This window comes from Chlamydotis macqueenii, chromosome 2 (assembly GCF_036417535.1).
Source record: "Chlamydotis macqueenii isolate bChlMac1 chromosome 2, bChlMac1.mat, whole genome shotgun sequence".
Classification (NCBI taxonomy): domain Eukaryota; kingdom Metazoa; phylum Chordata; class Aves; order Otidiformes; family Otididae; genus Chlamydotis; species Chlamydotis macqueenii.
In genome coordinates this window covers 125,057,720-125,070,438 of record NC_141557.1, presented here as the reverse complement: position 1 = coordinate 125,070,438, position 12,719 = coordinate 125,057,720, and the positions used below count along the sequence as shown (strand labels likewise).

The window sequence follows — 12,719 nt, the reverse complement described above, 5'->3', positions numbered from 1 at the left end:
CTTCCACTGATATGAATTGTTAGTCTCTTGGGTACTACTATTTTAGGGTCCTGATAAAAAGTCGGTAGGAGGCAGTGAAGTCTTAGCAATGGTGAGGTTCAGACTGGGGCCATAATTGGCCTTAGAGGAAATAGATCTTAATGATGCATATTGAAACTGGAAGATCAGATATGCATTTGGGACACTGATGACCAAGTTTGCACATTTGGCATCCACATTAAAGTAAAACCAAGGTCATAAAAACCTAAAACTTTTAGATTGTACTCACCATATCTCTGTAGTGCTGATTTGTCAGAACTGAAGATGACAGTCACGCACCCTGTCCTTAAGGCAGTAATATGTATCTCTGTTTGGAGGCATATTGAGATAATTACACCTTGAATTTGTAATTTAAATCTGTTATTTTTGCCTGAAAAATCATCTAGCTTGCATTCAAGTGATGAATACTCTACCATACCATAAAATAAACATTACCAAGGAATAAATGACTCTTATATTGAGTCCAATGTTCAGAAACTATATCCTTATGCATTTTAACCTGAAATTGCTTTTAACAGAATACATTTAAATTGCACATCTGGAAACCAGATTTTTTTTCCTGTCTCAAATACAGTAAAATAACTTTCAAACACAAAAGAACTGAGCTCTTTAAATGACTGCTCAATTCTTCCTTTCCATTGTGCTTCACTACTGACCTCTAATGAGCACTAAGCATATTGCCTGAATTCCTTACTCCTTTACAGAGAAGAAATGTCATATTAACACAAGTTCTTCCTCACACTAGTTTATCCCTTCAGAGTAAGTAGGAACGCTTGCAAGAATTGCTGGGTTAGATTCCTGTATTATTCTTCCTAAGAAGCTGCTTTCCAGAGGAACAACTGGGAGATACAACTGGGAGATGGGCTTTTTAACCCCTGTGAACTAGTACAATTTCAAAGATACTAGCAGATTAAAGCCAAATCTGCAAACATAGGACATGACAAACAAAGTCCAGAGCTAGGAGCACTCCTAGAATCAGGTTTGCAAACCTCATGTGAATACAGTGAAACTTGAGTGTTTGTGAGAAGCACCTTTGTAGTATATTGCAAAAATAGTACACTGTTGAAATAGTCTCATACATCTCTCCCTTGGTATGTGCTTGACTGGTCAGGAATTTTGCTTCCGAGAAATATTGTATACTGTGTCAAGCACATGACTTTGAAAACCATATTACATTTTCAAAGTATTACATAGACTTCAGATGGTTAACATATTTTCAGTTTTAGTTGTTATTTAAATGCATGTCGATTGTATAATGTTTTAGCTGTTTACCCCTCATCCTAGTTCATAACATAGTTGTTATCGTATAATTTCACAGTCTTGTAAAAATATCTAGGTTAACAGCTCTTACAATTACAGTCCTTCCATCTTCAAACAGTCTATTAAGTTTATCTTATTTTTGCACTATGCAACTACCTTTACATGATATTTAAAGAAATTCCATTCAAGGGTAAGAATAAAGCAGAAATGTTTCCATGTCCCAAACAACTTCAAATATCCAGTGTCTGACAATATTGTCTAATTGCAGGCATTTCTCCAGGACTCCCACATCCTTTCATCCAGGGTGCCAGAAGCCAGGAGAATTTCACTAGCTCTAGTCCTTTGTAGTCCGTCTAATACAAAATTTCTATTTCTAGTGACTGAGCAATGCCATTCCCAGGAAGAATGCAGTATACCTGAAAATTGCTACAAAAGAGCATTTCCTAAATTGCCCTCTTCACCTGTGACAATAATGGCATTCACAAGATTTAAAAAAAAAAATTAAAAATAAAAAAAAAATTAAAAAAGGAAGAAGAAAGAATAGAAAAAGTTAGACTGGTAACAATTAGTAGAACAAGAAACAGTTTTTAAGAAGGGACAGGGGAATATCAGTGCAACTGAATGAGAGGGTCAGTTGGGTGCTATGAACTTCCAAAGAAAATATTGAGAAATTAGGGTAAAGCTGCACTCCCACCCAGAGGGCTGTGGCCAGTCCCTTTGGACCAGCAACACAGCGAGCCTGACCAAAACCAGATGTTGTGTTAAAAGCCATTTCACAACAGCCAGTGCAGAACAGCTCTGCATGCCTTTTTCTGAAGTAACTGAACACTGAACCAGAGAATGTATTTGTGTTCTGGAGTGAGCAGTCCTAACAGGGTATTATTCCAGAAGTGCTATTGAGTTTTAATGTCACTGCTTAATTACTTCCCCCTACTGAGGAGGTTGTAGGCGGTTTTAAACGTATGCATAGATTGAGGATTGGTAAAAGTCATGGAACCAGCAGCGTATTACTTACAGCACTGGGAAAAGGACAAACAAGTCTACAAAAAGACATGTATTAATAAGCTCTCTGCCTACATAGCACTGAGGACAGACACTGAAAAAAGCTGAATCACTCCACAGGAGCCAGGGGCACTCTTCCCCTGATGCTGCCTCTTTAGGAGGGGCAGGAAGACCTGGATGGAGATTTTTGTCAGAACTATCACTGAAATTAATGCTTTCCAATTAATGGTGCAGTGTTGCACTACACACCTGCAGCAGGACACCACTGTTATGGTCACAGTGTTACAGTCTCTGTGCTTCAACAGCAAGGCATCACCAACACTTCTCGGTGTTTGCTTCCTCCCCAAGGTGGTGGGAGGCTCTTAGCCATCCACCGAACCTGGGCAGGAACTGAGTCACGGTTATGCTTCTGGAGCCAGCTTCAGGAGCTACCAAGTCTGCAATCTCACTGCACCTGCACTCAGCAGGAGCTTAAATAGGCAAAGAGTGAATCCCACTTCTGCCAGTCTCAAATTGAGTATTACTGTTGGGTAGAAATCTCTTCAGAGGAACCTCAGGCAGTTTTCTAACCCCTATTCTGGAATAATTTGAACAGGAAAACAAACGAGTGGGTTTATGGAATTATAATTGTAAATGTGCACATTTTCAAATTTGCATTATTTGTTTCTCTTCCTTAGAGACAAAAACATATTCACAGCAGAAAACCAGCATGCTTATAATTACTTTCAAAAACTTCAAAATCAAGTAACTAGTATAAACTGAAAAATTAAAGCAAAATAAATGTTGGATATGTGCAACATATCTAATAATTAGGACACAAAGAGAAAATAACTTCTAACATATTTTTGAAAATAGCAAAAAATAACTCTTCCCTTACTACAAACAACAGCTCTGTATGGATAAAAATATAACTTGCTTTACAGTGTTTTGACATATTTCTAAAGAGACCATGAAAAACAAAATAGTTAATTCCCTTTTTGTTTTTAGAGACAGTTTAATAGCAACACAATGGTTTTATATATTTCTCCAAAGCTGCACATTTTGTCAACAGTAAACGTGAATATTATGTTAATCAATTTTAAAGGAATTCATATTAATATATCAAAAAAAGCTCTTGATCAACAGTCTTGAGCAAGATACTTTCTTTTTCCAAAATAAATAACATTTTAACCCTAATCTTATTTAAAAAGTAAGCAGTGCTGTGTAGGTGTCCTAAAATGTAAACACATGCTCAGCTAGAATAAATACGATTTATTTGTTGCCATAGAGTCAAGAGATAGACTAATTCACTGGGGAGTGACTCAGGTCTCAGTGAGATGCTTGAGAGTAGATCAGATGTTAACATTCCTTGGAGAGGAAAAAAAAAAAAGGTGATAGATTAAACACTGTTTTACATTACATACAGATTTTTATTGCAGAACAACAGAGAATGCACCTGTGAATGCAAACGCAATGTAGGGATTTCAGTGCCTGCCCTGCGAAAAATACATGTAGTCTGTTAAAGATCTTAGTTGCATACATCAGATCTAAGGCCAAACTAACTCAAGTTATCACTTTTGGGAACTGCAACCAGTAATTACATACAGGAGAGTTTCACCCTAGGACAGAGTTACAGGGTGCAACGTGGGTACTGTCAGCAGTCTCCTATATAGTGGGGTGGTATATCAGTCCCTAGAGAGGCTGTTGCACAACTCGCTCTGCTCTCAGCCTGTAAGAGATACAAGCCTGTTTCCATTTCTAAGGTATGAAAGCTGGCTTTTTGGTTCACACTTTTCCATTTTAGTACATTTCCCTAGTACAAATCCCAAAACATGGGCCAAAAGGACTGCCATTATCCAGAAATAAATCTGGAAACATTGCTTCAGGAAAACAGGTGAGTTAATGTTTAATTAACAGCAGCGACAGAACACTCTTAAGATCAAACAGAAATGTAAGACATCCTCTAACTCTGAGAGCCAAAAGTGATCATGCAGACTGACAAATACCTTCCTTTATCAGAGCTTCCCCATTGCCAGTCCATGGAGGCAGGCAGCTCCACTCATCATCGTCTCAGACAAAAATTTCTGTCTTCTGACAAGAGTCTTTTTCTGATCTGAGAAAGTAAGCAGCCCAGATCACCAAAGTGAGGCAAAATGAATCCAAGCCTTCTCCTTTTTCTAGTCCCCAGGAAGTCCAAGAATATACTCTATATTTCCTAGAGAACCATAGAGATCATTCTTAGAGAGAAACCTGAACGTATCAGTGTAACATCTTCAGCAATAACAGAAGTCCTCAGGACTCTGCAGTGGGTCAAGTTATGTACACCAGGACTCGGGCATCTGAGTTTTGAGTCCCAGACAGGAGACAACTTGGCCACTCCTGGCAAAGAAGCCACGATCAAAATCTGGACTGAAGCAAAATGGAAGTCTCTATTAAACCTTCATTTGCTCCATCACAATTTCCTTTTCTTGCAAGCGTTACTAACAGCCACAATTGGAAAGAAGAAAGAGCATATCTAACACCAATGTTCTGTACATGATAATTTATTAATCTCATTATTTTATTTTGTCTCCCTTAATGTTATGTTATAGCACAAGGATAATTTCTTGACAGATGAATTACATAAACATTGATTTTAAAAATTTCATTTCTCTCATTAAATTGCACTTATCCAATTACCCATTAAAGCAGTTGGTAATGCGAATGCACATTTCTCAGATGGCATTCCAAAGCAATGAACTGGAAAATGACACCTTGCCAAAATGGCACATTCACACATCTGATAACAGAGTTGAAAGACAAAAAAAAAAACCCAAAAAAACCCAAAAAACCCACAACAAAACAAACCCACCAAAAAACAAAACCCAAACTAACCCCCAAACTAACCCCAGTAGTTCAAACCAGCTTTTGTCACTGTTTTAGAATCCAGTAAGGTGTCTTCAACTCAACTTTTTCTAGAACAAAGCAATTTTATTCTTTACCAAATGCTGATAAATCCCAAGCCTCAAGAGCACCCCACTTACTGACCAAAAAGTTACTAGAGGAGCTCTAAAGAGCAGAACAACCAGACTCATCTGGGACTCATTCAAAGGACACCAAAAACAACTTCCCAAATCATGCTGCGCTGCTGAGTGCAGACAGACCTCAACAGGCTCTGACTGTGCTGAACATGGTGTGGGGCCAGCATGACGCATAGAAGTCTAAGAACGATGAGCCAGCTCCAGGCCACAGAGCAACAAAGCTGCATTAGTGCAGCTCGGTGCCCCAGTTATTGTGCAGTAGCAAGAGTCAGAGCTCATTAGCTCAGGAACTGTGCTAAGCTCATTTATACACTTGCCGTCTTCAAAACTGAGCTGCTAAGTCTGTGAAATGCTGAACTGTATTTGTGAACTTACTAGGTCAGCCTGTATCTCTGCACTTTATGCCACTTCTCAGTAAGCAGATGCCTTCTCTGATCTCAGCCAAGGTCTGAGGAAGTGTAAAAAGACTCTCCAATCTAAGCATCACATAGATGTTCTACCTCAGAAAAGAACTTGACCTTTTATTCCTATGCATACAACAACCCCATTTAAAACCTTTCTACTAATACGAAACATGTGACTACAACTGTAGACTCTTTTTTGGTCTTTTTTTTGGACAGTGTAAGTACTCAAAATACTCCCTCAGAAAATACTATCACACTAAAGTATAGTCTCTCAAAAAAAAAGATGTGACATTTTAAATACAATGACTGAGTGTGCAGGGATATTTGCAGGTAACACTGTACAGATCTTCTGTGATGAGTGTCTGTTATAGATTTTTCACATTCCCTTGTGTGATTTGAATCCGTATCTGCTTCATTTCGGCACAAAACCAGAGATCAGTCTTTGGTGCCTAGTTACACTCACAGTCAGCTAGGAACTGTTCTCATTTACGACAGCCCTCTGAGTATTGCCTACAGGCTGCTTTTACAGGTCTGAGCAGCCCCAAATCTCCATGTTGCTGCAATAGCTGTCTTCCTGGAGCTACTCTTTGTTTATACGGCTGCTTACACAAGACTTAAGAAAGTCTATCCTACCCCAATCCTACTGGGACTGCATGTTCTCTATAACACTGCTGTGTCACATCTTACACAACAATCTGCTTTGTACCTTCAAGGGGAAGAAACACAAGATACAACAGAAGCTTAGTGAAAGTCTGTGTCCCCACAGTTCTGATCATGATGGTACTCTAATCTCTATGCAGGACATAGAGAAATTCCTTCTTTTCCCAGAAATTCCTTCACCTGTCTCGGTCACATAACAGCAATTAAAAATACAAACAAGATACTTGGGTGAAAAAAGATACTGCACATAAATATAGTTCATACAAGTCCTAGAACAATAAAGATGAGGTGCAATCCACTAGAGGTTCTCTTTTAAAAGAAAAAAAGACTGGAGTCCCCACTCAGAATTGTGCTTCTGGATTTGAGAAGCTAAAGCATCTCCCTGTTCACCTTTTCTTTACTCACAAATCCTGAGAAATTTTGAGAGCATGGACCCACACATTTGTTTGACAGCCAGCTGTTCAGAATTTCTCTGGTGACTTTATCTCGGTTGTGGGTTGACCCACACACTGTTGGAGGCAGAGTCATCTGAAGTGTCTTGAGCAGGCCAGCTTTAGTCTAAAAGCAGTACAGCCACACTTTCACTATCCACACTTATCCGTTCAGCTCAGCTAGAGGACCTCTGTATTCCATGGACAATAAAGTTTTCTCCTTTTCCCAATCAGATCTTGCATTACAGTCTGCTAGGTTAGCTTGTCTATTAATCACATTTTCCATGTTTCTGCCTTATCCAGCCCCTGGAAAATTGAGAGCTGGGAGTACTTAAGAAAAAGGGGAGTAAGGAAAGAAGTGACACAGTCATATTTCTATTGAATGTTCACATTTATGAGCCATATGCTCAATAAAAGGAGGAAAATCTACGGTGTAGCAGAAGTATGGCCATAACAGCATTCCTAATGCTCTCTGGTTTACTGAGCTACAATTTAGCCACAAAAGAACTGCGTCCATGGGTCCACTGAGTCATTATCTCAAGTTGGCTCTTTTTCCACATCTGTTTCAGTCCAGCAAAATATGTATCACACAGTTCTGCTCCAGTGTGCTCTGATACGATTAATTTATGTGACGTGAACTCTGCCATTGCTGCCTGGTTTGTGGTGTTTAGGTTTGTACTGCCTGTTTGGGGGAGAGAAAGCATTAACTCTCTGCACGGCAGCGCTACTACACTTCAGACTACTCTTCCTGCAAATCAGCTCAGTATTACCATCAGGCAACTACAACTCATCTTCCTGAGCCTGACAACAAAAGTCCCTTTTGTGCAGCAGTAACTGCCACTAGTTCACCCTGGCCCCGCGCCAGGATCCCACGGACCAAAACAGATCCTCCAGAGGCACGGACCACAACTTCTGTCCTCCAGATGAAGGATTTGGAACAAGAATGCTAGGCTAGACTGCTACCACTGGGTTGCTCTTGTTTATTCAGAGAGGCTTTTGTGGTTTCTTGGACAGAACTCCATACCCTTCCCTCAAAAAGACAGAAAAATGTTGGCTGGAAGGGAACTTTGGAGGTCATCCCATGAAACTTAAATACCATTCTCAATTCACAATTGCCTGCCTGTTAAGTTGAAATGACTCTCTAACCCTCAAAGAAAGGGTTAGACCCGCAATTTTGTGTGACTCACAAAATTTGTATTTGTCCTGCCATTAGTACAAAATATTAACCTAGCCAGAACATCTAAGGCAGCAAGAAAACAGTAGTGTGTAAGAACTAGGAATAAATAACAATGATTTATGTAAATCATGTTAGACACAGAAGGCTGTTCCCCTTTGCCTTTGGTGCCAAACAGCTAATCTTCCCTCCCAGCTCTGATGTTCCTGTCCAGAAGGATTAAACACTTGAATATACAAGCCTACTGAAAACATTTAGAGTTCTTTCAGTTATTTCAGTTTAAAATAAAGGAGCAAAGACCAAAAATAAAGCCAGTGGAATACCGAGATTTTCCTGCAGTAAAAAATAATGAACAGTAGAATCTCTGAGGTGAAAAAAAGTTCAGTTTCCAGAAAATTATGAAGTTCCTAATGAAAACAGACTTCTGGTTTTTGGCATCAGAAGTAATGAATCACTTTCAAACTAAAGGACATTCAATTACACATAAGAGGGACTTATATTAGTAACATTACAGTCCCTACAACATGAATATGCCACATATGGATTGCCAGATTTTTTAAGGGGCTGGATGACTACTCGGTGACTCAAGAACAGTCACTTGCTGAGCCAGCTTAAGGTAACATGAGCACTCCAGGGTCCCATGTCAGGGCATAACCTGATCACCTACAAAGATTAGAAAGGAATGTTCCTCACATGTGTAGTCCTGAGCAGCTGGCTCTGTATATCATAGATCTTGATGCTTGTTTTTTAACCCCTTCCTTGAGCAGAAGTTTATCAGCACTTCTGAATTAGGTATACGACAGAACTGACTCTGTATACCAGATCTTATTCTCTTATCTTTTTACTGTTATATGCTTCTTTGGCGAAAAGGAAAACAGCCCTATTATATACTTCAATATGCAGATGCCTTCCAAGGTCATTTCATTTACATTAAATGTTTTGCTTCCAATTTATTTTCATAGTCCACCAGACACTGTAAATGAGCATGTTATACAAAATAAAAATGCATAGCTTTACACTCAGGCAAATAAGCTCAGCATCATGAAGTTATTCAAATATATAAAAAAAAAAGAAAGATTATAACTTGTGTGAACATATTTCTTACATAATTTAATTTGATTTTACTTACTAGATGACATGATTTAAAAGTCACCCTTCAATGCTGTAGGCATCATTGATAATCTTGTAACAGCTACTCATAATACTTAAACAAGCTAATAAATATCCCTCAGACCAAATTAGATAATTCAGTAACAACATAAGTAAACAGACCCTCCTACTCCTCATAGCTGCCATATTGCCACTGACAACCCCCACTAAAAAATCCAGCTACTCACAGTCACCGGGGTAAGCAGAAAGGCCAGCTTTGCAATGACTCCAGGATGCTCAGGTATTTTACAGATCTTGCCTTAAGTCAAGTTCCTCCTTTGGAAGTATGTGCTAGCATGGGATGGGAAACATTCCCAGACACACCTTGGGATATGTATTTATCTGTAGGTCCAAATGAATACTTTACCATCGGTTTAAAAGTTTGTGAAGATGTATGAGAAAATGTTTATCAACAGTCTGTTTATAGAAAGAATTTGGTACACAAATATATATCTATATACACATACTCACAGACAAAATCACCACATACAAACTCATACATTAGGATTATATACAAACTATGTTTCAGCCTGAGCTATTATATACTGCCTTTCAAATTATGTGAACAAAATACCTCTCGATAGCTACAGAAAAGAAAGATAATATTTTTTGAGATTATGCTCTGAATAATGTTGTGCTCTACTGTCAACAAAGCGACATACCAGTGACAGGTTTTCCTTCCTTTTCCTTTTTCCTGAATAGGGCATTTAAATGAAATTACAAGGAGTCAGACCTGAAATAAACAAACACATGCCCTGTTTTGGAAAAAACAAGTGACCACAACTAAGAGGTGAATCAATTTTGGTAGTGAAAGATTATTCTTACAGCCAAGGAAACATTAAAGTAGGAAGCAGCAGAATTGAAGAGGCACACTCCCAGGTTCCTCCCAGCAAGTACAGTACTACACATGTAACAGGACTAAAAAACACTGCAAAATGCAGCGTTCCTTATCAGTAACAATAGTTCTACAAAGGCAAGCTTGCATGCACTGAACAGGCAAATAAAAGGTGGTTGATACAGTTTAAGTGTATCAGCTTTTTCGATAATTAACCTGTGTCAGCTCAGGGTCAGCCATGCAGGTTAACTGACAAATAAGCTGATTCATTTAAACTGCATCAGCCAGCTTTTGTCTGCTTATTTAGCAGGAGAGTAACTGCATTCTGTAATAACAGAAAACACTGATAAAACTGAGGCAAGAGGGCAGGGGAGGATTAAAGTGAGAGCCTGGAGCAGGCTGCATTGAAAGAAGATGTGAAGGTGGCAGTAGAGAGACTCCCTTTCAAAATGCTGGGAATCATTAAGCATTTGATCACTGAAAGCGAAGTTCTATATGTCTTAAGATACGCCTCCTTCACCACAGGATCCGGGGACGAAGCAAAGCTAAAAGTGGGCAGACCCATCTGAAGAAAGACACTGCAAGCATGCAAAGGAGTTTTTTGTTTTGACGTCACCTCTCTGCAGTTTTTCCCTGTGGGGCAAGAACAGAATAGTCTTCCAGGTGGAGATGCAATTATAATTTTCCTTCTCACAGAAATAAAACTTCAGAGCCTTACCTGCTTTCACAGAGACTGAGATCCTACATCTTCCCTGACAGGATCCTCAGCCCATTTCTGTCACTGCATTACAGTCATGCTGCTCTATGTTCTTCTTCCGTTCTTCATTAATCCAAGTGGAAATAGCAGCCTATGAAGAAGAAGAGAAACAGCCTTAGCTGGTCTATACTTGGATACTACAAGTGGAGGACCTACATAAACAGAGATTCAAAATATCAACTCAGCTCTGCTTGTGGGTCTAACCCACCACCTCCTGGCTGCTCCAATTTGTGATGAAATTACGATGAGAAACACCATGGACTTCTGGAGCAGGCAGACAGATACCTGTGTTACTTTATTGTCACAGCAACACCCTCCAGCCAGGTCACTGATGGGCCTGATGGGTCTATTTGTCTAATGGAATATTAAATGCTCATTAATACTTTTGTGTGGATTAACTAAGTGTGGTGCCATCAATCTACGTTTCTCCTCAGCTTCACTCCATGTGAACTTGTCAGATGTCACTTCTTTGGCTCCCACACTCCCTTTAACGTCTCAGTATTTTTCCCTTTCAAACAACAACCAACTCTCTCCCAAGATCTTATCAGACACGCCGTGTTTTTTGGCATCACATTAATCTCTGGTGCAGGTATGTTCACCTGTCCTCCCCATGCAGAGCAAGTCCTTGGAGTCAGGAACTGTCTGCTACCTTGTATTCTTCTGGTAACTTCCACATGATGCCCGCATTCCACCTTACCCTTGCATTTTGTAAAAATGTAAAAATCTATTTAGTAATATATATTTGGGTTTGAGCAAATAAAATTTTGTTTTGATCATGTTCACTTGTCTAAACAAACAAAATGCCCTAACTCTATTATTACCTTTCCTTGCCTATTTGTTCCCTGCATCCCCATCCTTCTTGGCTCCATCCCAAAGTCCAAATACCTTTCCATTAATAAAATATTTGGTTCCAAATGTACCAGTATGCAAAAGGTTCCCAGGCTGCTTTTCTAAATTAACATTCATGCCATTTTAATACCCAGTCATGAGTAAAGCAAACAGGTTCTTGAAATAAGATAGCTTCTTTTCAACATTAGGCTTAACACTTGACTAATTCAGTTAATGTGTTGTGATAGGTGTTGTAGGTTCTTATTACCACCTTTCTGTACATCTGCATTTAAGTCTCACAGTGCAGTGTAATTGGACCTTCACAACAGCACTTTCCACCTATTGGCAACAGATAATGGCACAATTTGTAAAACAGCTTATTACAAAGAAAGTAATGGCCTGATAAGATCAGAAACATAAAGAATGACTTTGCAAATGGAAGTCAGTGGAAATTTTACCACTAACAAATGAGTTTGTTTGAATTTGCATTACAGAAACACACAGTAAGAACTTTGAGGAAAAAGCATGAGAATTGTAAGTCTTTACCGTAAAGGAAGATTTAGTGGCAGTTTTCTCTTACACTCCACAGGAGAGTACATTCCAAAACAGCTAACGTAATTTGAAGGCTACAAACCTATGGCCAGGGACTATGGCAGAAGTAAATCAGTAAGATTTTACTGAAACCAGGAAAGTTACAGTTGGCACGATCCAGCTCTGCGTGCCAATTGATACTGTCTTGGAGCCATCACAGGAACTATGCCTATGAATTTCATGCAGGAAACAGAAGCGGCAAAAATTCTGTTGCTGGCATTACTCCATTCAGTTATTTCTCACTCATATTGCTGGAGCAGCTATGAACAATAGGAACTACACAATCACAAAAAAAGACAGGCTCCGCCCACAAAGGAACTCCTACTGTAAGGCAGCACAGAGGACCACATACTGCCGGCCAAGGAGTATCAGGAAACAGTACTATCCTACTAATTACACCGCTAAATTTTTTTTGTGGGCGAAAGAGTTTTAGGGTGGAATGTGAAGAAGAAAGGAAAGCATGGAAGAAAGTACACCAGTGCTTATTATGAAATTTAACATATGGGCAAATTAAGTCAGCATCTTAACTGACAAGAAACAATAACATTAATCCTGATATGGAAAGTCAGATGTCAGACAAATGACAGGCA

The 12,719-nt window shown here is 39.2% G+C and overlaps 1 long non-coding RNA gene across 1 annotated transcript; it reads right to left on the bottom strand.

The window, feature by feature from the left end:
* Positions 1-267: 267 nt before the first annotated feature.
* Positions 268-10,735, bottom strand: LOC147601774 (uncharacterized). Its single transcript, XR_015257746.1, has 3 exons — positions 10,672-10,735; positions 9,307-9,372; positions 268-346 (listed from the first exon to the last, which is right to left on the bottom strand). It is a non-coding gene; the product is annotated as an uncharacterized LOC147601774 (long non-coding RNA).
* Between the last annotated feature and the right edge of the window lie 1,984 nt (positions 10,736-12,719).